Genomic DNA, 27653 nt, shown 5'->3' with positions numbered 1-27653 from the left:
AGTTAAGGGAAGTGTTTGGCTGATTCATTCATTCATTATTCAATCCCATCTAGTTCTTCTGCAGCTTGGGGCAAACTTCTCTGTTTGGTGAGATGGTTGCTGAGCCCTCACTAACTTCGTAACTTCATTTTCTGCTGAAGGTGACCATGGGCTGAGCTCTCTAGTGTTCAGCAGGATGATGGTGTGGCTGTGACAAACAGAGCTTACTGCCTGGGAATAGATGCTGAAATGAGATGAAGCTTGAAGAAGTCAGGCTGGGCAGAGGGTTTTGTTTTAATTTCATCCCAAAAGGTGACAGATGGTTGTGAGCTACTCTTCAATCCTCCATACATCCCTGTGACCCTCCTCAGGGTTGCCTCCTGCCCTGGATCTTATGGAAGATCCAGGTCTCAGGCAGACATGTTGCAACCACCCAAGGGGTTCACTTTGCCTGCTGCCTAGACAGAGCCAATTTCTCAAGACAAAGGAATTACAATAGAGAAAGAGTAATTCACACAGAGTCAGCAGTGTGGGAGACTGGATTTTTATTGTTACTCAAATCAGTCTCCTAGAACATTCAGGGAGGAGAGTTTTTAAGGACAACGTGGGAGGTAAGGGGAAGCCAGTGAGCCAGGAGTGCTGATTGGTCAGGAATGAAATAATAGGCAGTCAAAACTGTCTTCTTCCACTGAGTCAGTTCCTGGATGGGGGCCACAAGATCAAATGAGCCAGTTTATTGATCTGGGTGGTGCCAGTTGATCCATCACGTGCAGGGTCTGCAAAATATCTCAAGCACTGACCTTAGGAGCAGTTTAGAGAGGGTCAGAATCCTGTAGCCTCCAGCTGCATGACTCCCAAACCATAATTTCTAATCTTGTGGCTAATGTTAGTTCTACAAAGGCAGTCTAGTCCCCAGGCAAGAAGGAGCTCTGCTTTGGGAAAGAGCTGTTATCATTTTCGTTTTAAACTATAAATTATACACTAAGTTTCTCCCAAAGTTAGTTCAGCCTACACCCAAGAATGAACAAGGACAGCTTGGAGGTTAGAAGCAAGATGGAGTTGATTAAGTTAGATCTCTTTCACGGTCTCAGTCATAATTTTGCAAAGGTGGCTTCAATGTCAGTCTGGCAGCTTTACATCAGGGTGAGATCCACAGAACTACAGATTTCACTGTGAGTGGGAGCTCTGTACTGAGCTGCCTGGTTGTCACCATAGCAAAGCTCTTTGCTTCCTTTTTCTTTTTCTTCTACATTATTTCTCTTCCTCCATTAAAAAAAATTCTTTTCTTCTTTATCTCTCTTGTCTCTATTTCTCTTTTCTTCTTTGCTTCTAAGAGTTCTGTATCTTCCCTTCTCTGTCTTTGTTCAATTCATTTGACACATTAGATGCATCTATGTAACAGGGTATGTGTTAGGGGATGGGAATATAAAGGTGAGTAAAATGAGATCCTGTTTTTCTGTAACCTAGTTCATTGTTGGCATCAGAACTACAACCCACAAAATAAAAAGAATCACTAAGAGAGTCTGGCATTTCAGGTGCTTTATGTACATTCTTGAGTTTAATTGTCCTAAAAAATTAGTAAAGTAAGCATTTCATTTAATGGGTGAGAAAATTGAGGCTCAGACAGGATTGCAATTAGACAATGGGTGGACAAAGCCCCTGCATCCTGTTTCTAACCCAACCCTTTCTCATTTGCTCTTCTCTTTTTTCTGTTTGTTATTCCCATTCCGCTTCCTTCTTCTCCTTAACACCCACTCCTGTTATCTACATTTTTTTCAAGCCCCTTTAGTTCATCAAGGCAACTGACTCCTAAGAGGGCCCTTGGGAGGGGATAATGTCCAGGTGTGTAGGTAGAAAGTTAAGGGAAGAAATTTTCCCTTTCAAATTCTCCCTCTGTGCTTCTGTTTCTCTAGCTTCCTGTTTCTCCCATGTCTTTTGTCTCCACATTCTGAATTCCCTCCTCCTATTTCATGCTCTCTGCCCTTTTCTCTCTTTCTTTTCCCTTCCTTTCTTCTTTTGGTTCTTTTTGGTACTCTTGGACTGTCTTTTTCTTCTCTCCTTTCTTCATTCCACCTATATCACTTATCTCAAGGACTCTCCCTCCCCCTTCCCCATGTCTCTCTTTGTCTCTCAATCTTCCTGGTTCTGTCTCTTGCTCTTCTTTATTCCTGCCCTTCCTACCTCTACTTCCCCTGGTGGCTTTCTTCTTGCTCTTCTGTTCCTTGATCTTTCCACCCTAGCCAAGAAGGACAGTGACGTTCTGTCTTATCCTTTTTTTTTTTTTTTTTGCTCTCTCTCCCCTTTATTTCTTCCTATTGTTCTTGTTTCTAACTGTTCCTTGGCTTCTCTTCTTCTTTGTATTACTCTTTCTCCCTCTGTTTCTCTCTCTGAGTCTCTGCTTTATTTTTTCTAAAGATTCCCTCTTATTTGTGTTCCTTTTTTGACCCTCCTTTCCTCCTTCTTTCCTTCTTCCCTTTTACCCATTTATCACTATTATATTTTCTTCCTTCCTCTCCATCCACTCTCCTTTCCCCATTTTCCTTTCTTACTTTCTCCTCTGCTGTGATCTGCCATCTCCCCTAGCCACCCTAGCCAAGAAAAACAGTGAAGTCCTGTAGCTGCTACCTCCTTCTTTTTGGCTTGTGGGTTTCTGAAGCTGCGGCTTTTCCCTGTTCTGGGGCCTCTCCTCAGCTGCTCCCCTCTGGGCAGTGTTAATAGGTCCAGGCTTGCAGGAGCATGACCTTGGCTGTCATATTCGCAGCGCTGAGAGAGGCCAAAGAAGTCAGGACCCCACCCCCAGGGAGAGGGGTCATCTTGAGGAACATCCAGAGTGGGGCCTGCTGCTGCGTAAAGTCAGAGTCCATGTGAAACAAACTGTTTTTCCCTTAACTCCTCCTCTCTCCTCCCGCACATGTGCAAAGGCACCCCTTTGAAAAATCCTGGTAATGGCGAATTTTATGACGGAGGAGCTCCCATGATCATGCTCTCTCAGGCCTCTGGAACTGTGAGCCACAATATTAGAACTTTCAGCTCTAATATTGATCAGGCAGCCTCTAAGAACCCTTTAGCTTGGCCTTATGTAGGCAACAAGAAGATTCGAGTCTGCCTGCATTCTCTTTGCAATGATTCCTGAATACTCTTGCTTATACCTCCTTCTAGGGAGTGACTATGTGTGTGGTCAGTGAGTATTCTCCATCCAGAATGCATATTTAGCTGAAGCTGAGAGGAGGCCTTATTGTGGGTTGGTCCTTTGCTGTGTATCCCACATTGCCCATGTCTCAGCTGAGGTGGTGTTCCTGATATAGCTGCTTCTTGGGTTAGGTACTGATTAAGCCAGAAAAATTATGATCGCTAATGTGAGCTAATCAGGATGGACACAGTGGCAAGGTCTGGGACCATATGAGTAATCTACCTGTTGCTGAGCCTGAACCTACAACCAGTGCTTTCTCTGATAGGCTCTGTGCATGTTGCTAGGATTGTGTGAGGCTGCACCTTTATCTACATGGATGAAGACTGTAAGGGAAAGCCACAATTGACCCCTGGAGTCAGAGTTGAGAGAGAGAAATTGTTTCTGGGAGAATCAGGAAAGCTTCTGGGAAAAGATGGCTTTTGGGCTAGCCCCCGAAAGATGGATTTGCTTTAACAGTTAGAGATGGGGAGAGAAGCAGTGGAGGTCTCTTAGCGTTTTTGTTAAAGCTGGTCAGTAGATCCTAGGCTTTGCTGGATCGGAAAATTCTGATATGAAATTAATAGGCCGGGCACAGTGGCTCATGCCTGTAATCCCAGCACTCTGAGAGGCTGAAGTGGAAGGACCACTTGAGCCCAGAAATTCAAGACCAGCCTGGGCCATATAGGGAGATATTGTCACTACAAAAATAATAAAAAATATTAGCAGGCATGGAGGTGCACACCTGTGGTCCCAGCTTCTTGGGAGGCTGAGGTGGGAGGGTTGCCTGAATCCAGGAGGTTGATGCTGCAGTCAGCCATGATCATGCCACTGCACTCTAACCTGGGCAACAGAGTGAGACCCTCTCTTAAAAAAAGAAAGAAAGAACAAAATCAATAGGTGTGTAGTATGAAGTAGGGATGAAGTACCAAGGGAATTTCTGGGCTCATAACTTGAAGGTAGAAATCTGTAGGTGCTTGGAAGGTAGGAATCCTTGGCAAAGTTGTGGCTTGTTTAGTCGCAATGGTCTGCAGCGAGAATATGGTGATGTCAGAGTAAGATGCCAAGGTGTGGCTTGCCTGTAGTCATTAAAAGTGTGGGCTTCAGAGTCAGACCAGCCTACGTAGCATTTTGGTGCTGTGTGGGTTTGGTCAAGTTCTCTTTGAGTTTGTTTCTTTATCCTTTAAGTGGCTATAACCATGGAATTTACCATATAGATAATTATGTTAAGATTAAATGAGATAATGCATGTCAAGCACTTAGCATAGTGCCTGTACATAGTAGTTGCTCAATAAAGCTTATCTAGTATTAAGTTATATGGATTATTGATTTTTTACAGCATACTTTATCACTCAAGAATTACATAGTAACCTAACATTGTTCCATAACTATGTTTAAAATGATTACATTGTTGCTTTCCATGACTTTCTATTTTTTTTAATTTTTATTTTCAGCTATACCTGCTGGAATGGGACAACTTTCTTTCTATCCCATCTTCCTTCGGTCAGATCCCCTCAGCTGCCCATGCCTGCCCTCACCCTGAGCCTTTCTGCTCTACTTTGATGGTTTTCTCAGGTTCTGGTAAGGGGTTTATTAATTTACTTTTCTCTCAGGCCCTCTTTTCACATGTGACTAGTTGGTCAAGACTTTGTGCAATCTCTTCCCATCTGGATCGTTTCCTGAAAAAATGTTTTTAAGTTTCTGGTTCGTTCATGACGCTATTCCTTGTTGTTCAGGGTATTACAGGTGATTACTCAATATTTTTGAACTTTTTGATGTTTTTATAAAGTTTGGGTGGAAAAAGAGCTAAGAGTGTGGGCTGCAAAGCACGTTTTGATAGGGACACCTTGGTAAGTTTCCTGCCCCAGTGTGTAGGCCCAAGGGCGTGGCAATTAGGTTTTAAGCATCTTACAATCCTGATTTCAACAGAAGCCCCACTTCCTGCTTGGAAAGCATGTTCTCCTGTGGCTCACGTCCTCACAAAGTTCCCAGTGGCCCGAGAGAACACATGGGCTGTCTCCCTGGTAACGGTTAAGCCCTCACTCCTTAACCTCTCAGTCCTTTTATAACTTAGGCCAAGGTTTAAATTTTAGCTGAAATTATTACTGCATTCCTCCAGAAGAAACTCATTGTGTGGACATACTGAAATTTATCTAATCGATTGAATCTCCATAGATTTATCTAATCTATTGAACATTTCCATCAGTTTTGATAACTAATGACAGTTGTCAAAATTCCTGTTTTACCTTTAAAAATAAGAGCTGAAACCATAGCCAGTGGGACTACTAGAGCGGGGAGGGAGGGACAGTGGCAAGGGTTGAATAATTATTGGGTACTATGCTCAGTACCTGAACGATGGGATCATTTGTACTCCAAAGCTCAGTACCAAACAGTATACCCAGGTAACAAACCTGCACATATTCCCCATGAATCTAAAATAAAAGTTGAAAAAAAAAATAATAAGATTCTTACCTGGTTAAATAAATAAATAAGAACTGGATTTGCTGCCCCCTTGTGTCTTAGAACAGCCATAACAATATCATCATTTGTATCCGGTCTTACTGCTTACCAGCTCGGGTTTCACCTTGCCTGCTTGCTCAAATTACACCTAGGGGTTTAGGAGACCACATCTCTCAGTTGCAAAGAGCTCTCCTAAGGGAAAGGCTTTTATTACCAGCACCAAGTTCAGCTCTGTCTGACTTTGCTAGGGTTTGAATCATCAGAACAGAAAGAAATTCGGCATGAATAGATTTACCAAGATACAGTCAGCAAGTACTCAGGTACCAAATAGAATGCTTTCAAAAAAGATGTATTTTGTAATGTCATTAACTCAGATACCAAGCGCTACTCAGAAAGCAGGCTAGGCAAATTCATTTTAATGGGTGTTTCATTCTTTTATTTACCTGATGTTACTGAGTGCCAGACACTGTTCTTGGCATTAGAAAACAAAGCTGAACAAATACAATAAGCAAATAGGCAAACAACTAGTGCAATATAATGCTAGTTAGTGATAAGTACTAACATGAAAATGAACTAATGGTGAAGAAATAGAGGGTAATAGGGTGATTCATGGAAACCACTCAGGGTGATACGCAGAAACATGAATGAAGTGACAGCAAGTCATGGGAAGGTCCGGGGAAGAGTGTAGGTAGAAGAAACCTCAAGGGCAAAAGCATTGAGGTGGAAAGAGTCTGGTATGTTTGAAGAACAGCAAGAAAGTCAGTTTGGTAAGAGCAGAGTGAGGGAGGCTGAAGTAGCAAGAGATGAGATGGAAAGATAGGTAGGGCCTTGTATGTACGATGAGAAAATTGGATATTACTCTGAAAGTGATGTGAATCCATTGCAGAATTGAGCAGGGGAGCAGTATGATTTAAATTATATTTTTAAGCTGTCATTCTGACTGCTGGGCAGAAAAATGAATCTAGGTGACAAAAAGGGAAGTAGGATGGTAAAATAGAAAATTATTGCTGACAGAAATATTCCCATCACCCTAGAATATAGACTGCCCCAAGACAGAGTTCTTTATTGCTTAGACCTTTGAGTCTTAGGTTAGTGATCATTGGGGTTTGTGTGGGTCATGAAGTTGATGAGAAGCCCTACTGGGCCAGGGCTCTCTTTTCCTTCTCTTGTTACCACATAAAATTTGTATGGGATTCAGTTGATCTTTTTAAAGAAGGATGAAACTCCTGATTGAAAATTGAGCTTTGGTAGCTGATGAGATGGCCTGTGGACACTCCCCCAGGGTAGATGACCTGCTTAGGAGAGGTGAGGACACTGACACAACAGCTAGACAGCAGGTGAAGGAAGAGCTGGGGAGGGGTTAAGTGCCCTCACCTATTCTTAAATAAATATTTTGAGGTAAGGAGTCTTGTCTTAAAGCTCCTCACATAGACAAAAAGAAGTGAAGGAACTGGAGAATGGGGTGGAGCATAGGGTAGGATGACTAGAAGGTACAGAATTACCATCTTCGAATATCTGAAGGATTATTTTCTTTTCCCCAGAAGGGATTAGCATTGTTTCCTCAGCCTCCCTATACAAAAAAGAATTAAAAAGATGGGGATAATATTTACAACCTGTATTAGTCTGTTCTCACATTGCTAATAAAGACATACCCAAGACTGGGTAATTTATAAAGGAAAGAGGTTTAATGAACTCACTGTCCCACATGGCTAGGGAGGCTTCACAATCATGGTGGAAAGCAAAGGAGAAACAATGGCATGTCTTACATGGCAGCAGGCAAGAGAGCATGTGCAGGGAAACTCCCATTTATAAAACCATCAGATCTCAAGAGACTTATTCATTTACATGAGAATAATATGGGGGAAACCACCCCCATGATTCAATTATCTCCACCTTGCGCCACCCTCGACACATGGGGATTATTACAATTCGTGGTGAGATTTGGGTGGAGACACAAGCAAACCATATCACAACCCAAAGCAAGAGAGTAATTTCCATCAGAGTGGCTAATGGTAAGGTAGGCTGCCTTGTGGAATGAGGTTCCATTACTGCAAGCATTCAAGCAACAGTGGGAGGACTGTGGGTGAGTGTGCCAGACTCCTAGGTGGCACCCCAGGATCCTTGCCTCCTGGTGTTCGTACCTTGTTTAGTGAATGGCATTAACTATGTAACTAGTAAGATACTGCAGAAATGACAGTGTTACTTCTGGTACTAGGTTATAAAAGACATTGTGGTTTCTACCTCCCTGGTATTTGGATTATTGCCTCTGGAGAAACCAGTCATCATGTCAGGAGGTGCTCTAGCAGCTTTTTGAAGTGGCCCATGAGACTAGAAACCCGAGGCCTCCTAACAACAGCCAGCAATGCCAATGAGCTGTTTCAGAAATGGATCTTCCAACCCCAGACAAACCCTCAGGGCATTGTGACCCTGGTCAACATCTTAACTGCATCCTCATGAGAGACCCTGAGTCCAAATGACTCAGTTAAGCTGTGTGTTAATTCCTGACCCACAAAAACTTTATCAGATAATAACTGCTTTGGGTGAATTAAGCCAAGTTTTAGGACAACTTTTTATGTAGCAATAGATAACTAATTTTGTGCTGTACAAGAAATTCACACATCAGTTGGAACTGAAATCAAATGGCTTTCTGAAGCCCTTTTTAGCCCAGATCTTAGGTTTTTGACAGTCACTTTATTGGAAAAGAAGTGAAGTTAGACTCAGCTCCTGGCCATCCTTAAGATATATTTGCCTCTTTTCTCTCTAGCTAATTTTAGCAATCCTCCAGAGCACTGGGCAGCCAAATGTTTCAGCTACCTGGACAGGGCCCAAGGCTGGCTTTCGAGAGATGCCATTATGTTATAGACTTTATCACTTATGTGTTGCTACAGAGCTCATACTGAATAATTCTCTAGACACTGAGAATAGACAATCGCATTAAGTTTTTAAAAATAAAACCATGGATGTTTACATAAATTAGGTGCTTATATGTAATACATACATACATATAAATACATTTACATGTGGATATACCTTTTTAGGCATATATGTATTTAATCAAATAACTCACATGTTATATATGTATGCATGAACAAAATTATATAGACTTGAATTTCTAGAAATCTGACATTTCTAAAAGTCAACACAGAAGACCACATGCACCTCAAGAGCTGGACAAATACCACCAAATGAACAAAAACCCCTGCTACTGTCTGACTAACTAATAACTTATCAGTTTTACTTGAAGGAGAAGAATAGTCATTAAAGGGCCTCGAACCCTGTAAACATCTCTACCACTGTGGGAGCCTATCAAAATTTGTGTATAATTTTTCTGACTGATGGTCAATTGTAAACACTAATTTAATGCTTGTCTCTGTACTGTGGTCTCCCCTTGTACATGGGAGACACATTCCAAGATCTCCAGTGGATACATGAAACTGCAGATAGTACTGAAACCTATATATATTACGTTTTTTCCTATACACACATACCTATGATAAATTATATGATATATGATAATTTATAAATTACACAGAGTGGGCAGAGTGCAGTGGCTCATGCCTGTAATCCCAGGACTTTGGGAGGCCAAGGCAGGCGGATCACGAGGTCAAGAGATTGAGATCATCCTGGCCAACACAGTGAAACCCCATCTCTACTAAAAATACAAAAATTAGCTGGGTGTGGTGGTGCATGCCTGTAGTCCCAGCTACTTGGGAGGCTGAGGCAGGAGAATCGCCTGAACCTGGGAGGTGGAGGTTGCAGTGAGCCAAGATCGCGCCACTGCACTCCACCCTGGGTGACAGAGTGAGACTCCATCTCAAAAAACAAAACAAACAAATAAACAAAACTTACACACAGTAAGAAATTAACAATAATAAAATAGAACAATGATTACAATATGCTGTAATAAAAATTATGTAAACGTGATCTCTTTTTCTCAAAATATCTTGTTGCTCTGTGCTCACCTACTTTCAAATCGTGGTTGACCATGAGTAACTGAAACCATGGATAGCAAACCTCGGATAAGAGGGGAGCTCATGTACCAAGCACCACAAAAGAATGTGCAGACCACCTCTGCCTTTGGTTTATGTGGAATGCCAACCCCAGCAAAACCCATCTTGTGCAACGACACACAGTTATGGCGTTTCTCTAAGAAACCTTAACTTGTCCTGAGAATTTGAAGTGGAATCCTTCCCTACTTCCAGAGATCTTTCTTATTCGCTCTCATGACCCATCTCATCTTTGCATGATCTGATGGTTAGATGAATGCCAGCGAATCCCCATAGACTCTAAGTTCACTGACAGCAGAGCCTGCCTTCTCTGTAAATAAATACTTTACTCTTACCACACATACTGAAATATAGTAGAGTTCAGCAAATGTCTCTTAAATGATGGGGGGTCTTTTGGTCTCATATAGTTCAGGTAGTTGGGGTATGGAGTAAAGGATTTAAATGTTTGGCAAATCTAATTTGATTTGAAGGGAAACTGTCCTGGGTTTGTTTTAAGTGATGATCCAGGGCAGAGGATTTGCTCAGGACTTAGCACTAGAATGATGCTCTACCCGAAAATCTTGTTTGTTTTTGCTGAATAGGTACTGAACACTTTCTCACTATTTTTCTCTCCCTTCTCACATTGGTAGCTGCAAACATAGAGCTTGTTTTGTGGTACTCCTGTAACACATGTGTACACATGTGTACATCTGTGCACCAAATCCAGTCCTGGATCCATCTTATTTACAGTTTTATTCCCCTTTACCTTCTGCTTTTGTTTTTACTACTAAAACATTTTTTTAATTTCAAATTTTCAAATGCAACTCCTCGAAATTCTTCTTAATCATTCTTCATAATTCCTCATATTCAAAAAGAATTCCTTAAAATCATCTAATTTAGTGCATAAATAAATTGTCAATGTTATCTCAAATATGCCTTTTTATAGTTGATTTGATTCAATCAGAAAGTCCACACATCACATTGGGTTGTACATCTCAATTCTTTTTAACTTGGTAGCAGTCCTCCTTCCCTCTTTTATTTGGAAAAAAAATATTCATGTATCTTGTAGAATTGCTCACATTTTGGACTTTGCTGATACATTCTTGTGGTTTTTGTCTGAGACGTTTCCTCATACTTCATATTTCTTCTAGATTATCTACAGGCTGATCAGATATGTTTGTTTGTTTGTTTGTTTTGAAGTCTCACTCTGTCACCCAGGCCGGAGTGCAGTGGCACAGTCTTGGCTCACTGCAACCTCCGCCTCCCGGGTTCAAGCAATTTTCCTGCCTCAGGCTCTTGAGTAACTGGGATTATAGGCACATGCCACCATGCCCAGCTAAATTTTGTATTTTTAATAGAGACAGGGTTTCATCATGTTGGTCAGGCTGGTCTTGAACTTCTGACCTCGTGATACGCCCACCTTGGCTTCTCGAAGTGCTGAGATTACAGGTGTGAGCCATCGCGCTCAGCCAGATTTGGATTTTTTAATGTGAATATTTCAGTGCTAGCTTTGGACAGTTCCTGCAGGGTTATATTAGGAGACATGTGATGTCTGATTGCTTTTCTTTTCTTAATTTATCAGTAAGATCAGATGGTGTCAGCCTGACCCATCCACTATAACGTTCCCCACAACATCTTAATTAATGAGTTTAGCAGATTTAGATTGTTTTTATCTTTATCATTATTTCATTAGGACTGCAGCATAGTGATTTTCTGATCCTATGGTTCCCTTTGATTTTTTATTTATTTATTTTTTGAGATAGAGTCTTGCTCTGTCACCTAGGCTGGAGTTCAGTGGTGCAATCTCAGCTCACTGCAACCGCCATATGTGGGTCCAAGCAATTCTCATGCCTCAGCCTCCTGAGTAGCTGGGATTACAGGTGTGGGCCACTAGGCCCACCTAATTTTTTTTGTATTTTTAGTAGACACGGGGTTTCATCACATTGGTCAGGCTGGTCTCAAACTCCTTACCTCAGGTGATCTCCCCACTTGGCCAACCAAAGTGCTGAGATTACAGGTGTGAACCACTGCACCTAGCCCCCTTTCTTTTATTAGTTGTAATTCTTCTATAAATAATAGCTTTCCCTCAACTATTATTTGGTTATCACAAAATGCAGATTACATAAGAAAGCCAAGATAAATATGTCATATTTTTCCCTTGCCTATTTTTGAAATAAAAAGTTGGTATTCTTTTATTTAAAATATCACTATTAATTTACGGATTTTTAGCATATTTGATGTATTTCAATGAGTTGCAGTCATTATTCTTTTTGATGACCCAATTATTTTGTTTTTGGCCAGTGAAAGCTTCTTCAGGTTAGTTTCATTTGCCTTTTGTCTTTTGATGTGACCCTAGGAATTTTTGAAATCTGGTGCAAGAAAATATTCTGGGCTCATTTTATGCATTTATTGACTTAGATCTGAAGGAGTTATTTTTCCAGAAAGTTCTGATCACTTTTGGTGATCTAGGTAATGAGAGGCACTTGTTGCTAATGGATTGATGATTTATTTCTTTCAGGTCTGTGTAATAGACAAAGTTAGGAAGTTCGTAATTTTTATTGGCAATACAATTTCATTATGATACAGTACTTATATTTCCAATTCAAATTCAGATAATAGGAGTTTTTATTTACCATCTTAGATTTTATGTATTTCTAATCTCTTTTTGATTACCATACAAATCTTGGTTCCCAGTAACATTAATGGAAGGACTAATACAATGTGTTACTTACTCTATTAAAATAAAAATAATAACACTATAATTACTCCCCATCCCCACACTTCAACCTCTTTGAGATATACGGAAACAGTCAAATTATTATGTTTTAAAGTCATTTGAAATAATTCACTATTGAGGAAGCTACAGATTTCATAATGTGAGATTAATTTTTTTCCCCAAGTTTTCAGAATTTTTAAAAATTCAGTTTTTTGTTTTATAACTATGTAAAAAATAACATGGACCCAAAACAAAACAACACAACAAAACACATTTAGAAATATTTGTCTTCTACCTGTGTCTCCTCTACCCTGTTCCCTCCTCCCCAGTGAGCAATAATATTCCTTAGTTTTTAACTTATCTTCCCATTTATTTTTAATATAGTCAAATATGTATCTTTCATCCTTAGAGGAAAGGTAGCAATCTTTATATATAGTTCTGCCCCTTGGTTTTTTCTTTTTCTTTTTTTGTTTTTAAGAGGCTATCCTGGATATCACTCCATAATGGTTTATAGAGATAATCCTCATTCCTTTGTTTAGCTCCATAGTTCTTCACTGGGTGATGTTTCATATTTTATTCCTCTCGTACCTTACTATAGGTAAGGTCTGCAGTACACTCGAGGTTGTTTCCAATTCTGACTGCTACAAACAACATAGTCGTGAATAGCAATTTGTGTATATCATTCTCTATTTTTGCCAACATATCTTAGGCATAGATTTCTAGACATAGGATTGCTGGGTCAAAGAGAAATGCATGTATTATTTTGTTAGATATTTTTGACTGTTTTAAAAATAGAACTTACTATTATGTTGGATGCATCTTTGAAAGCTACTTTAAACTTTTTTAAAAAAAGAACATTGGGGTATAGATTACTTTGAATATTTATTATAATAACAATATCAAGCACTAAATAACATACATTTATTTATTTATTTATTTATTTATTTTTATTTTATTTTTTTTTTTGAGACACTCAAAGTGGCCGGAACTGCAAGCTCCGCTTCCCGGGTTACGCCATTCTCCTGCCTCAGCCTCCCGATAATACAGGCGCCCGCCGCCTCGCCCCGGCTAGTTTTTTTGTATTTTTTAGTAGAGACGGGGTTTTCACCGGGTTAGCCAGGATCTCGATCTTACCTCGTGATCCACCCGTCTCGGCATCCCAAAGTGCTGGGATTACAGGCTTGAGCCACCGCGCCCGGCATACATTTATAATTATATGAGTATCTATCTTTTATAGGCATAAGATGCTGTTATAAAAGTTAATATTCATCAGGGATTATCCACAAATTTCCCTTTTCCCTGGTCCACCAAAGTGAATGCAATTGCCTGATGGACCTTTCCCCACTCCTCCACAAGCTTTTCTCATCCCTCACTCCCTACATTTGTCATTGCCAGACCAGTCTCTAGACTTTTGTAAGAATGGATCAAGAAAGATTTCATGGCGGGGAGAATGACCCAGGGAGAAAGTTGGAGGGATAGGAGGTGGGAAAAGTGGAGGCGAGGGAGGCTGAAGGTGCACAACGTGTTGGAGAGGTGGAGGCAGCAAACGAAAGGTGCTGGGGGACACAGAAGGGAAGAAGTAGAGGGGAAGAGACCTAGGAATATGAGAAGTGTTGCTATAACTCATGAGATTGATCCACTCTCATCTTCTTTTGGAAAAGCAAGTTAACAAAATTATTCTATAATTACTTTTCTGGCTCTTATACTGTGTATCTTGAACATGACACCACATAGAGACTGATCTATATGGACCGTGACTTCCACAGGGCATCAAGTCTTCGTAATGAAAACACCTGAGAGTTTACAGATAATACAATACTGAGATCTAAGTTGGCTGTCAGTGCCAACTTAATAAATTCATTCATACATAAATAAATTATGTATGAATTAATATAAGTGCTGTAGCCTACATACTAACTGAAGCCCACCCAGATCCCTACAATGCAGGTATGCCTCTTTCTAATCATAAGCAGACCTATAAGGCAAGACTGAGTCACACCAGATGTCCACTTACATCTTAATGCTTGAGTCCAAGTCTTCTGGCATAAAATTATATAAGATCACTGGCAAAATATCTAAAAAAGAACAAAAAACCCCATAGCAACAGAAAGTAGAATCTGATTCTTAGCAAAGCCAGTACATTAGCTAAACAGAATAGTCCGGGGCATCAAAATGTTAGCAAACATTCTCCCTCTAAGGAGAAACTGAGGTCAGGTTGCCCCAGATCAAAGCCCGAGGAGAAGCCAGATCCTGCCACACACAGAATTCATTCACTGGAAAGGAGCCTTCTGGGCCAAGTCCCTGATGGCATTTAGGACTGACTGGAAATGCATTCCCTGAGAGAAGGGTTTTGTAATCCTCGATTTAGTTTATTTCAGTCCGTGGAAAACTTAGGAGCTGAATTCAGGATTCTTTCTTCCAGAGAAGATTTGGGCTTGTGTTTGCAACAGCCTTGGACAGCTACAGACCTGCAATTCCTTTAGCCCCTTTCCTTGTGTCAGGCTAATCTGGGAACCCGAGTCGATTCTGCTCTTCCTCTGCTCAAAGTCCAGCTCTGGATTATTGCGTTGATATTGGCATTTGCCCTGAGGGCAGCTCCTTCTTTTCCTGCTCACTGCTGTGGTTTCACCTTAAAGTTTTAACAGTAAATGTAAAATTTCCATATATGTATCTCCTTTATCCTCATAAGAACCCTGTGAGGTAGCAATAATTAACTGCCTCCCTCCATCAGCCAAAAGCGGGAATAAGGCGTTAGAGGGTACAAACTCCTTGAAAGTTACAGGCCCACTTAAGTGGTAGAGTCAGCATTGTCTGCCTCACTCCAAAGTAAATGGTTTTTTTTTTTTTTTTTTTTGACAGTCTTGCTCTGTCGCCTTGGCTGGAGTGTAGTGGCGCGATCTCGGCTCATTGCAACCTCCACCTCCCAGGATCAAGCGATTCTCCTGCCTCAGCTATGACTTTCAAAAAGTCACTCTGCTGTTTCTCCTCATTTCAGTCCAGACTTCGGGCTGCCAGCTAACTGGCTCTTTTTAAAACATGGCTGTTTAATATACCATCATTCTAACCATCCTTGATATGCCATCTCTACTTCCCACTGAAATGCGTAAAAGCACATTTTTTTTTTTTTTTTTTTTTTTTTTTTTTTAAAGAGATGGAGTCTCACTCTGTCACCCAGGCTGGAGTGCAGTGGCCTGATCTCGAATCACTGCAACCTCCACCTCCCGGGTTCTAGCAATTCTCCTGCCTCAGCCTCCCAAGTAGCTGGGATTACAGGCTCATGGCACCATGCCCGACTAACTTTTTGTATTTTAGTAGAGATGAGGTTTCACCATGTTGCCCAGGCTGGTCTCGAACTCCTGATTTCAGGCAATCCACCCGCCTCGGCCTCCCAAAATGTTAGGATTACAGGTGTGAGCCACTGTGCCCGGCCATAAAAGCACATTTTGCCATAGCATTGAGAAATAAAGATGGCAACAGACCACTTGCCAATGTCTGGAAAAATTCTAAGTGAGACATGGCGGAGCTTCAAATGACAAACTTTAGGTGAATAACACTCACTTTGACCTGTGAAACAAAATGGCAAGGCTGGTCATGATGATGTCTAATAGCAGATTTAACACTCCCTCTCTCTGTTCCTCTCTCTAGGCCGTGCCATCCCCGCTTTCTAACTCGCCATATGCACTGAACACAGCAGTTGTCTGGAATGGGAGGAAAACAGCAGTAGGGTCTGTGATAGTTTCTTCCCAGCATGAGATGTGAAAACAGCCTAGGCGTGACTGGGCACAGTGGCTCATGTCTATAATCCCAGCAATTTGGGAGGCTGAGGGAGGTGGATCACCTGAGGTCAGGAGTTTGAGACCAGCCTGACCACCATGGCAAAACCTTGTCTCTACTAAGAATACAAAAGTTAGCCGAGCACAGTGGCGCATGCCCAGTCCCAGCTACTCAGGAGGCTGAGGTAGGAGAATTGCTTGACTCTGGAAGGCGGAGTTTGCAGTGAGCCAAGATTGCGCCATTGCACTCCATCCCGGGTGACAGAGTGAGATTCCATCTCAAACAAAGCAAAACAAAGTGAAAACAGCCTAGGCAGAGAGTTAAAGCCTGGTAGTGGAGTGGTCAGAGAGCTGGTTTCTTGAGACAGCACTGCCCTGTTCCTCCCTCCTCCGTCATGCCCATGTTGTGCCAACAGAAATAGTTGATAGGGAGAACTGGAAGGAGCAAAGAGAAGTCAAATTGGCCATAAAGCCACTCAGGAAAGAACTCAAGTGATTTGGGGAGAAGGAGGCACGTGAGTTAACAGGTTTTGTTGGGGGAAGGTACTCAGGGGAGCCAGCAAGGAATGAGTTACTGGGCAGAGGGCTGGAGAGAAAAAGAAGAAAAAGATTTCAGAAGAATAGTCATGGTAAATGGGAAATGAAGGAGTGAAAAGGAAGCTTAGGACACTGCTTTGTGTTATATAGGGAAATTCCTCATCTGCCACCTGTTGGAGAGATGTTAATAATCATGCCAATTGTTTTTCAATGCCCTTTTGCAATGTGCTTCTTTTTGCTGTGGCTCTGTGTAGTGAATGACTGTGAGGTGGTCCAAACTTACCTCCTCTGCATGGTCATGCCAACGGGCAGTGGAAGAAACAAAGGACTACTTCTTAGTCTGGGTGAATGACTTGATGCATGTCTACAGGACAGTCATCCCCTGTCCTGTGATCTGAGGAGGGGGCCCAGGCAGGCAGGCAGGCAGTACAGAGGGGAATCTGTGCCAACTCTGCTGGGAGACAGTTGAGCTTCTGTGGATCTTCAAACAAAAACAAATCTTCAAAGCAAAAAGCAAGCCTGATCCCTCGCCTCCAAGGTCTGGAGGAGGCTTCAATAGTGTCTGGCTGAGCTCCCAACTCTCTTTCCTTGGTCTCATTCCTTTCCTTTCTTCCCCCCAGCTGAGGTTGCTGCCCAGAGCAAACCACATGTGGGGCCACACATCCTGGCAGGCCACTGCTGGTGTCTGCTGCCTCAGGGATGCTCCAGCCACCTCGGTCTTCCCTGCAGCAGGCCTCGCTTTCCGCCTTCCATCCCAGCCTGCTGTGGGCCCATCAGCCTGGTCCCACCCCCATGGAGAACCCAAAGTCTTACTGTATGTAACTCCAGGTGATGATCCTATGTTTATAGCGGTGTTCCAAACCCCCTTCCTTCCCACCCCCAACCAAAGGTTTCCCAAACTCTTATGGTTCCTGGGTCAGGAGGAAACAGGCTCACAGCTTGTGTGTTGGCTGCAGCGATGAATCCAAAAAGCAGCTCCAGGGTGTGTGTGTGTGTGTGTGTGGTGGTGGGGCGGGGCAGGCACTGTTGGGGAGTGGGAGAACACAACCTACAGAAAAATCATCATTAAAAAAAGATTGGCCAGGTGCTGTGGCTCATGCTTGTAATCCCAGCAGTGGGAGGCTGAGGTTGAGGATTGCTTGAGCCCAGGAGTTTGAGACCAGCCTGGGCAACATGGTAAAACGATGTCTCTACAAAAAAAACACAAAAAACAAAAAACAAAAATAAGCTAGGCATAATGGCATGTACCTGTGGTCCCAGCTACTGGGGAGGCTGAGGTGGGAGGATTGCTTGAGCCTGGGAAGTCAAGGCTGCAGTGAGTCATGATTGAGCCACTGTACTCCAGCCTGGCTGACAGAATGAAACCTCTCAAAAAAATATTATAAAACAATTACTTAGGATGCCTGTAATTTGCCAACCTTGCTGTAGATGCCATGTTACCAGTGATTTCCTGTGCTGACAGCTTGTCATTGTTTACTCTTGTATTTACCAAATTCTGGCCTAGGCATGACAGTGGGCACCTTCCCCTAGCCCAGGGCCTATGTTCTGGGTGTCAGAAAGGTTTTGCATATAAATACATAATTACCTATATGTATATATGTGTGTGTGTGTATATATATATATATATACTTATATATATATAAATACATGTAATTTTGGGGGCCCATTTGTTTCACATTTTAGTTACCTTACTTTTCCCCTTGTATGTATTTGAGAAAATGCTAATATACAGAGAAAAAGTGGTTCTTATAGCTTAAATATGTATTTTTTCCACTCCATTGCTTTTATACCGGTTTTTAGCATTTAACATAACTAGTATGTTGCATTATATATATATACATACATATATATGTCTATATGATACACATATATGAAATTTTTGAGAGATTTGTACTTTTTTAAAAAATCAAATTTGCTAGTTCTGCTTGACTAAGTAGTGAAATGATTATTTTAAAAAATATTGTTGCTCATTTCAGAGGCATATTCACTAATAAAAGTGTAATATATACCAATTTAAACAACAACAAAAACAAACCAAATGAAGCCAAATCAAAATAAAAATTTAACCCAAATTGAACCTGTAAAAACAATTAAGCCACAAGGATGCAAAGGAAGCATAGACTGAAATGAGTCTCTACCGTTTTCGGAAGTGCACTTACGGAGAATCTGCCTTCTTTCTCGCTCCAGTTCTGTTTCTCTCTGTGGCTCCTTTGTCTCTCCCTTTAGTTTGTCCTCTTTATTTCTCTCTCCTCTTTCTTCTCCTCCACTTGTCTTCCCTTCCTCTGTGTCTTATTTTCCCCTTCATTCCGTTCAGTTTATGTAGTCCTTGCTGAGGATAACAGGGGAGACATTTTTGAGGCTCCTTCTGCTCTTTGTCCCATGTCATGGAGGGAGTGCTGGGGTCTGAAGCTACAGGTCTCCTCCATCCTGAGGGGCAAATCTCTTCTCCTGAGACTCCCTCCCTTGCAGCCTTTGAGTTCACACCTTACATCAGCATTCCCTTGGCTCCATGTCCATTTGTTGAGACTCATTAAGGAAGGGAGGATGCACCAGGTGTGTGGCCATGGTGATGTTCTACGGTGAAGCTAAGGGTGCTTTCAGTTGAGTTTCCTGGAAACAGACTCTGGGATGGAGAGTTGCATACAGCATTTTCTGGGAAGTGCTTTTGGGAGTTAATATGTACAGGGAGACGAAGAAGGCAGGAACAGACAGACAAGAAACTGACATGCAATGAGATTGCAACTGAGCCTCAGCTCATCCTTTGGGCAGCTCTGGATCTGAGATGGCTCTTCAGAGTTGTCCTCAGTCAGGTACAGGCCTTTGGGTCCTTCAGTCAGCCAGTTATTGGTCTTGGGCACCAGTTGTGAAGGGCAATTCCTATTGAGCCATCAGCAGCCAGTATTCCCAGCTGAGGAATGGGGGCATCTGCAGAGAGGAGGCGATCTAGGAGTTATATCTAGGGTACACATAATATGGGTGTTCTGTCTTCACCCATCCAGTATACTCCATTCTTCTGCAGCCATAATGATGAATGAGACATGGGTTAATTAGACATGAATTTGACCTTCATACAAAGAGATAATGACCAAAATAATTTTCTTTAAAGCAAGAAAAAAAAAATCAAGAAGAGGATATATTATTTTCAGGGGACAATCTGGAAAAGCCCCCTGAGGAGGTAACTTTGAACTGGGCCTGAGGGAAAAGGCCAGAGTTTGAAGGATAGAGGTAAGTGGCAGAGAAGCAGGAACGCAGACAGAAGTCATCTTTTTCAGTGCAGTCGGCCGTCTGTATCTGTGGGTTCCACATCTATTCATTCAACCAACTGCAGATAATGTAGTTATGCCTATGATGGTTGGTCTACACTGAACATGTACAGACCTTTTCTCTTGTCATTCTCTTTTCTTTCTTTTTTTTTTTCTTTTGAGACGGAGTCTCACTCTGTCGCCTGATGGCACAATCTTGGCTCACCGCAAGCTCCACCTCCCGGTTCACGCCATTCTCCTGCCTCAGCCTCCTGAGTAGCTGAAATTACAGGCACCTGCCACCACGCCTGGCTAATTATTCTGTATTTTTAGTAGAGATGGGGTTTCACCATGTTAGCCAGGATGGTCTCGATCTCCTGACCTCATGATCCTCCTTCCTTGGCCTCCCAAAGTTCTGGGATTACAGGTGTGAGCCACCGTGCCGGGCCTTCTCTTGTCATTCTCTAAAAAATACAGTATAACACAGTTTACCTAGCATTTACACCGCATTAGAAATTATGAGTAATCTAGAGATGATTTAACGTGTACAGGAGGATGTGTGTGGGTGACATGCAAGTACTATGTCATTTTATATCAGGGACTTGAGCATTCTGAAGTTTGGTATCCATCGAGGATCCTGGAACCAACCCCCCCATGGATACTGAGTGATGACTGCACCCTGAAGTCTGTGCAGGCCTCCAAGCTGCAAATCACTGTGAAGAAAGAAGTCCTGGTTCCTTAAAATAAATATCCCTTAAAGACCTGGAGCAAAGCCTCGAATGAGTAGGATAGAGGGAAGAGAAGCCCAAGAGGCCTTGCCCTGCAGGTGCTTCCACGTGTTAATACCTGGAAGATGGCTGGAAGCTGCGGATATGGAGGCGTTCCCCATGAGGACTAAACTCTGATTTGTTTATCTTGCCTGAATTCCTGTCTAAGGGGTCTGGGGAGTCATGCCCTACAATTCATAAATTCCCATCAGATGGGTTTGATTGAACCCTGTATATCATGATTTGCTTTCCAACCCGACTCTGGCATAACATTATGAGACAAGAAAATAAAAGTATTTTACTCCAAAACACCTTTCTTTGCCATGTTTTGAAATAGCCATACAAAGTTGTTCTTTGTGGGGGAAAATTTGCATCTGTAAAGAATCTCTACTAACACAGCTAGATCTTTTTCTTCCAGACCTTCCCAATCCTAAAGAGATTAACTAAGATCTGAATAGGAAACGTTTGTCACCTGTTGTCTCTAAGGGCAGCCACTATAAGACTTTAAAAGAACTTTGGTCTCCACAATCTTTATCTTAACCTGAACATTCCCTTTGTATGAATCCCAGGTCTAAAGACAAACTCAACCAGTTGTTGTCTAGAAAATGTTTAAATTCACCTATGGTCTGGAAGCCCCTGCTTTGAGTTGTTCTGCCTTTCTGGACCAAACCAATGTATTTCTTTTTTTTTTTTTTTTTTTTTTTTTTTTTTTTTTTTTTTTTGAGACGGAGTCTCACGCTGTTGCCCAGGCTGGAGTGCAGTGGCGCGATCTCGGCTCACTGCAAGCTCCGCCTCCTGGGTTCACGCCATTCTCCTGCCTCAGCCTCCTGAGTAGCTAGGAATGTATTTGATTGATGTCTCATGCCTCTCTAAAATGTATAAAACCAAGCTGCGCCCTGCCCACCTTGGGCACATGTTCTCAGGACCTCCTGAGGGCTGTACCGTAGGCCATGGTCACTCATATTTGGCTCAGAATAAATCTCTTCAAATATTTCACAGAGTTCAACTTTTTTCATCAACACCTGGAAACCTCTTTACTTTCCCCCATGACTTTAGTATCCTGTATATAATGGAAGTTAGTCACAGAGCCATTTTCTGAGGCTTGTGTTTTGAGATGAAGGCTGGGAAAGCTCTAAAGATCATAATAGCTGCGGCCTTTAAATATCTGAAGTGTGCCATGAAGTTGTGGGAAGGATAGCAGGCAGTCAATGTGAGTCCGAAAAGCAAACCTAAGGTCACTATATGGATGAAAACAGGTGGCTTGCATGTTTTATTTTAAACTCTCAAGCAATAGTATAAAAAAGGCAGTGCTTTGTCAAATTCAGCAGGGTATGAAGTAGTGAGTAAGTGTAGGAGGAGGTATTCAAGCAGACGTTTGAAATGCAGACAAGGTTAAAGAGGATTCTTTCATTGGGATGAGCAGTTGACCTAGATGATCTTCAAAGCTCATTCTAGCTCAGAAATAATACAATAATGACTAATATTTATTCAACATTTACCATATTAGTTAAATACAATTTAGAGACAGCCAAATACCTAGGCAGATAAAAAGTGATCTCCAGGGAATCTCTGACCCATCCCACAAGTGTTTACAGCAGATGCTTTTGTGCAGATGAGGGAACCTGCCCAGGGCTTGTGTGGGCATGCCCATAGCTGACTGGAGCTCAACACGCACACTGGGGGAAGTGGATGGATTATTTGAGTCACCCATGAAAGGTGGAAAAGCAAGCGCCTATCATAGGGTTGATATCAGAAGAAAATGTAAATCTTTAGCAGGGTGCCTGTTTGGCGTATAGTAAGTGTTCATTAAATGCTAGCAATCCTTATAAATGCTGTGGTATGGAAAATGTGGGCTGCTAAAGAGAGCATAGAAACTTGCCTCCTCCTCGGCCCAAGTATAGGAGAGAAGCACACCAGGCTGGATAAAATAGTGCTCCATGAAGAGGGGAACGAAATTTTGGTAGAAGAAAGAGTAAGAGCAAAGAAATGGAGGTGGGATTGTGCATCCTTTTGTGGGAAAGGAAAAGCATCTGCTATGTCTGTTGAGAGAGGGTCAGGTGGTAGGAGCTGTGCTTTGCAAGTTAAATAAGACCAGATCATGGGTTGGAACTTGAGTGACTTGTTAAGCAGTTCACCCAGTGGGGCAGTCCTACAGTGTGAGAGCAGGGATTGATTTCCATGGTTACATACCTTTTTTTTTTTTTTTGTAGGTCCTGCTGAGTTTATTTGGATTCAGAAAATATTGGAGGACATATTTATTTGGGTAAAGATATAGCCAAGAACTGTCTAGATCAGGGAGTGATTACAACTTTGGACATTAAAAATTGGGGGAGGTTTCTAGATAGCCATCATTTCTTATTTATTCCGAAAATATTTAATAAGAAAAACTTTATGAGCACAGCAATACTCCTTCATGGGGAAAATAGAAAGTAGCTCATTCTATATGTTTCTGAGTATCTAAGAGGTTTGGGAGAGGAGAATTTTGCTTTTACCAGAGCTATAGGTGTTTCATGTAATCTTGACCCACAAATTGCTAGAGCAGGAAGGAAACTTTGAGATCACGTAATACACTTCCGCTGATTTTAAGTACACAGAAATGCAGAAGCAGAGAGGCCACGTTCTTTGGTCACACGGCAAGTCTCATAGCAGTGACAGAATATGGACCTCTCATTTCTCCCTTTCTTGTTCTTTCCACACAGGTCTTGCTAATACTATCTCTCCCCTGTAGTTTCTGAGAGTTATCAATGTAGAATGTGTTAACTGAGTTTCATATTTACGCCTAAGACAGACCTGCATAGATATGCAGGGGTACAAGGCACCATTTTATCACACCAGATGTCAGTTGCTTTCAGAAGCATGGGTCCAAGAAGCCTGAAATACCAGTCAGTCAAACAACGGCAAGAAGTTAAAATAGTAAAGGTAGTGCTAAGTCAAAATGGCTATGGATGCCAAAGCCCTTAGACTAGCCAGCCTTGTTAGCTGCCATGTAAGGCAACACCAGGGTCAGTATGACTCATGAGTTTATTCTGGTGCAGACTTGGCCAGTTCTGGGCTGGAGTGTTTATTTGATCGGGCCTTCTGAATCTGTTCCCCATGGGCTTACAGATAAAGAGCTTTAGGCCCCTTGGCCTCCTACCTGGTATGAAAGCCATGTCTCTTCCTGAGCAGGGCTTGGCTCCTGGAAGCTGAGAGAGGTGCACCTCCTGGAGCTGCTGCCTCAGACAGCCTGCAATAGGACTGACCTCACACCTGCCCTGCTGGCCAGCCTCTCAGTTCTGGGACGTTGCCCAGTCTAGCCTCAGGGCTCACCTTTCCTACTTCTCTTTCAGGCTGTGTCTGGCACTAACCATCCTGCCACCCCTAACCACAAAGTGAGGCGTGGCCTATACCCAGCTCAAGGGAAGGACCTCCCTCCAGGATATGTAGATCAGGACTCTTTCTCACTGGAACTTCTCTTTGTGATTCATACAGGAGTTAATCTAGGTCAAGAATTGGATCCCAGGGAAGTAAATATCTGCTCTGGGACACCAAAGAGAGAATCTGCAGTTTGAGGATTCTTGGTTCCTTAGTGGCTAACAAGTGAGTACTCCCTTAGCCCTCTTCTCCTGAACGAGGTCTACAAAGGAATTAACTTAGATCCTTGAGAGACCAACACTGACTTTCAAGAGAATGTGAGAACAGATTTTGATAAAGCAATGGACTTCACAGCTGATGTGACTGGCAGTGAAGGATGCACCTGGTTGTTTCACTGTCTTTTGTCCTGTTTGCCTGATGTACATGACTTTCCAATTTCATTCACCTATGTCAAATTATTGCAACCCCGAAATTCCATGTAAACTTATAAATTAACCTCCAAAGAAAAGCCAATCAAAAGTTGAGGCCTTAGAATAATGATAATTCTTTTGGCCTGAGAAGCCAGGCTTCTGGATAATAGACCTACTTACTATGCTAATTACCTACTTCTTATGTATGCCCTGAGTATTTCAAATACAGACATTCATTGGTAAGTATATGTGAGGCTGTAAGAGGAACTTTTTTTTTTTTTTTTTTTTTTTTTTGAGATGGAGTCTCGCTCTGTCGCCCAGGCTGGAGTGTAGTGGCGTGATCTCAGCTCACTGCAAGTTCTGCCTCCCGGGTTCATGCCATTCTCCTGCCTCAGCCTCCCGAGTAGCTGGGACTACAGGTGCCCGCCACCATGCCTGGCTAATTTTTTTTTTTTTTTGTATTTTAGTAGAGATGGGGTTTCACCGTGTTAGCCAGGATGGTCTCGATCTCCTGACCTCGTGATCCGCCCGTCTTGGCGTCACAAAGTGCTGGGATTACAGGCATGACCCACCGTGCCCGGCCGAGGAACATTTTTGAACTGTTTTACATATATAAGGTTATCATTACAATGATAGGAACAGTATGGAAAAATTCAGAACACAGAAGTTTAAACTGGAAGTCTATAGATACAAGGAACAAGAACATGAGTTCACTGTTTTGAAAGCAAAAATTTAGGAGAGAACAATGACGGTTAATTTCATGTGTCGCTTTGACAGGTTCACGGAGTGCAGATATTTGGTTAAACATGATTTCTGGTGTGTCTCTGTGAAGTGTTTCCAAATGAGATTAGCATTTGAATCTGTAGACTGAGGAAAGTAGATTGCCCTCCTCAGTGTAGGTGGGGCATCATCCAATCTGTTGAGGGATAGAATAGAACAAAATGGCAGAGGAAGGGAGAATTCACTCTCTTGCCTGACTACCTGAACTAGGACATCTCTTGGACTGTGAGCTACACTATTGGTCCTTTGGGTTCTCAAGCTTTCGGACTTGAACCAGCTGCACCACTAGCTTTCCCAGGTCTTCAGCTCACAGAGGGAAGATCATGGGCTTTTCAGTCCTTATAATTATGTGAGCCAATCCCTTATACTCTCTCTCTCTCTTTTTCCTATTGGTTCTGTTTCTCCAGAGAACTCTGACTAATGCAATAAGCAAAAGAAAAAATGCTTATTTATTTATTTACTATTATGGAAAGTTTCAATATACAAAAAAATACATAGGATAGTATAATAAATGTCCATGTATCAACTACTCAGCCTCAACATTACCAACTCATGGTCAATCATATTTCGTCTACACCCCTACCCATGTTATTTGAAGGAAATCTCAGATACCGGGTTAAAGAAAATATTTTAGAAGACATATAACTGATGGTTACTGAAGCTGGGTGATGGGCACGTGGAGTTTCATTGTCTGTTTCGCTTTTCTATGTGCTTGAAAGTTTCCATAATATTCAGATTAGCAAGTAGAGATTGTTAGCCATTATGGAAAGTTGTGTCAAAGAAGAGAATAAATAGTGCTCCGTCTTTCTCCTAAAATTGCATTTCAGCTCATTACAAGGTATTCTTTTAAAAAGCTTTCATGTTTAAAGAATAAAACAAGCCAGTGGTGTTCTGGCAATGCAGAATTTTACAACTTATAAACATAGGCTTTAATAGTGGTAACAATAAAACTACAACACCCCTTTTACCCCCCAAAAGTAGTCACTATTAGCTGCCTACTTATGTGGACTGGCATGTTGTTAAGTGCTTTCTATTGCAAGGCACAGAGAGCCAAGGTTTTAGAAAGTGAGATGGTGGCACTCAGTAAAGAAAAGCTTCTTGATAGCCAGGGGTTAGATAGTGCTGCTACCAGTGGATAATGAGCTCCATGTCACTGGAAATGTTCACATTCAGGCTGGTAACTGCTTGGCTCTCAGTAGGCATTGGTTATTACTTGGATTTCAGAGGCAACCCTAATCCCAGATCACTGGGTCTGTCTAAAGATAGACAATGAAGTCTCCTCATTCTATGTGAAGAATCACCTTCTCTGTAAATTAAAATCTGATTATTTTATGCCTATTTAAATCTTCACATGAAATGTCTCAGAGTCACTGGCACATCTGATCAGGATCAGACTAGATAATTTCCAGGATCCCTTTTACTCTTAATTCTGTTTTATACATCTTTGTATTTTCAGGTCATGTGGTAGAGACTCAGCCAAAGTGACTGAATGCAAATGTGATTCAGGTTTATTTTGTGGCCACTGTGAAGTACACATCTGCTGTCCAGAGTAGTTTCCTCTCATTTCCAAAAGAGAGAACCAAGTTTTCTTGTTTTATTGCTTTTCTTGGAAAGGTCATGCTCAGAGGAGGGGCAAATATGTTTCAGAATGGATTTTTTTTTCTCCTCCTTCCTCTATTTTCTTTCTTCCTTTTACCCTAGTGAGTAGAGGTCTTTGATATAAAAGAATGAAGGGACATAAACTTTGTTAGCATAGTAAGAAATGACAGCTATGCAATAGAATGTGGTCAGTATTAGTGGGAGAAAGGTTATTAGCTTATAGATACTCTGCACTGAAGGTTGAACAAAGTCCTGAAGAGAAAGTAGAAGAGCAGAAGAGATCAAAGAGAAGACCTAGAAAGGAGACCAGAAAAATAAGGGAAAGTTCTGGACATGCATTCTAGGTGGATTCTCAGTGAACCTATTGGAGACTTGATGAAGAGTAAAGGAAAGTTGTGTCCTGTCCTCTGAACCCCATGAATATGCCATTCAACCACAGTAAGATGGTCTGATAATGTACGGTGACTTCATTTCCTACTAGACCTTCCAGGAAATGTTATTATGGTTGAACAGTAGCATGTCTTTCCAAAACTGCTTCAGGAATAATCTCTTGGGGGTACAATCTGAAGATACATTCCCATAGTAGTGGCTGCTCAGCAACAGGAACATGCTTAAGGCTCAGTCTTCATGTCCTAAGCCAAAGGCTCTGGGTTAGTGTGGGTCACCTGGCTATTGATGTTCATTGGACATGAAATGAGTGAGACTAATTTATCTCTACATCCCATGAGTCCAGAATAGAGCCTGGCACATGGTAGTTGATAATTCAGAGTTTTTTAAAAAACAAATAAATGAATAAAATTGTTGCTTCCCCACATGTAATGTTACCTTGCCCCTTCTTCAGAATAAGGGGAAGGTAGCTGTCTTTTATTCTAGATCGAATATCC

The 27653-nt window shown here is 41.8% G+C and overlaps 1 protein-coding gene across 2 annotated transcripts in view; it reads left to right on the top strand.

Moving 5' to 3' along the window:
- Nucleotides 1–27653, top strand: part of RTP1 (receptor transporter protein 1) — a 62697-nt gene that overhangs the window by 23915 nt on the left and 11129 nt on the right. The window contains exon 2 of one of the 2 annotated variants that reach the window (XM_050776506.1): nt 4600–4726. The exons of the other annotated variant lie outside the window; for it this stretch is intronic. The gene's annotated coding sequence lies outside the window, so the exon portion shown is untranslated. The remainder of the gene's footprint in view (nt 1–4599; nt 4727–27653) is intronic. 2 annotated transcript variants of the gene reach the window in all.

The sequence above is a fragment of the Macaca thibetana genome, chromosome 2, assembly GCF_024542745.1.
Source record: "Macaca thibetana thibetana isolate TM-01 chromosome 2, ASM2454274v1, whole genome shotgun sequence".
In the NCBI taxonomy this organism is placed as follows: domain Eukaryota; kingdom Metazoa; phylum Chordata; class Mammalia; order Primates; family Cercopithecidae; genus Macaca; species Macaca thibetana.
Note: the sequence above shows the minus strand (reverse complement) of the source record. Positions and strands in the feature narration are given on the sequence as shown.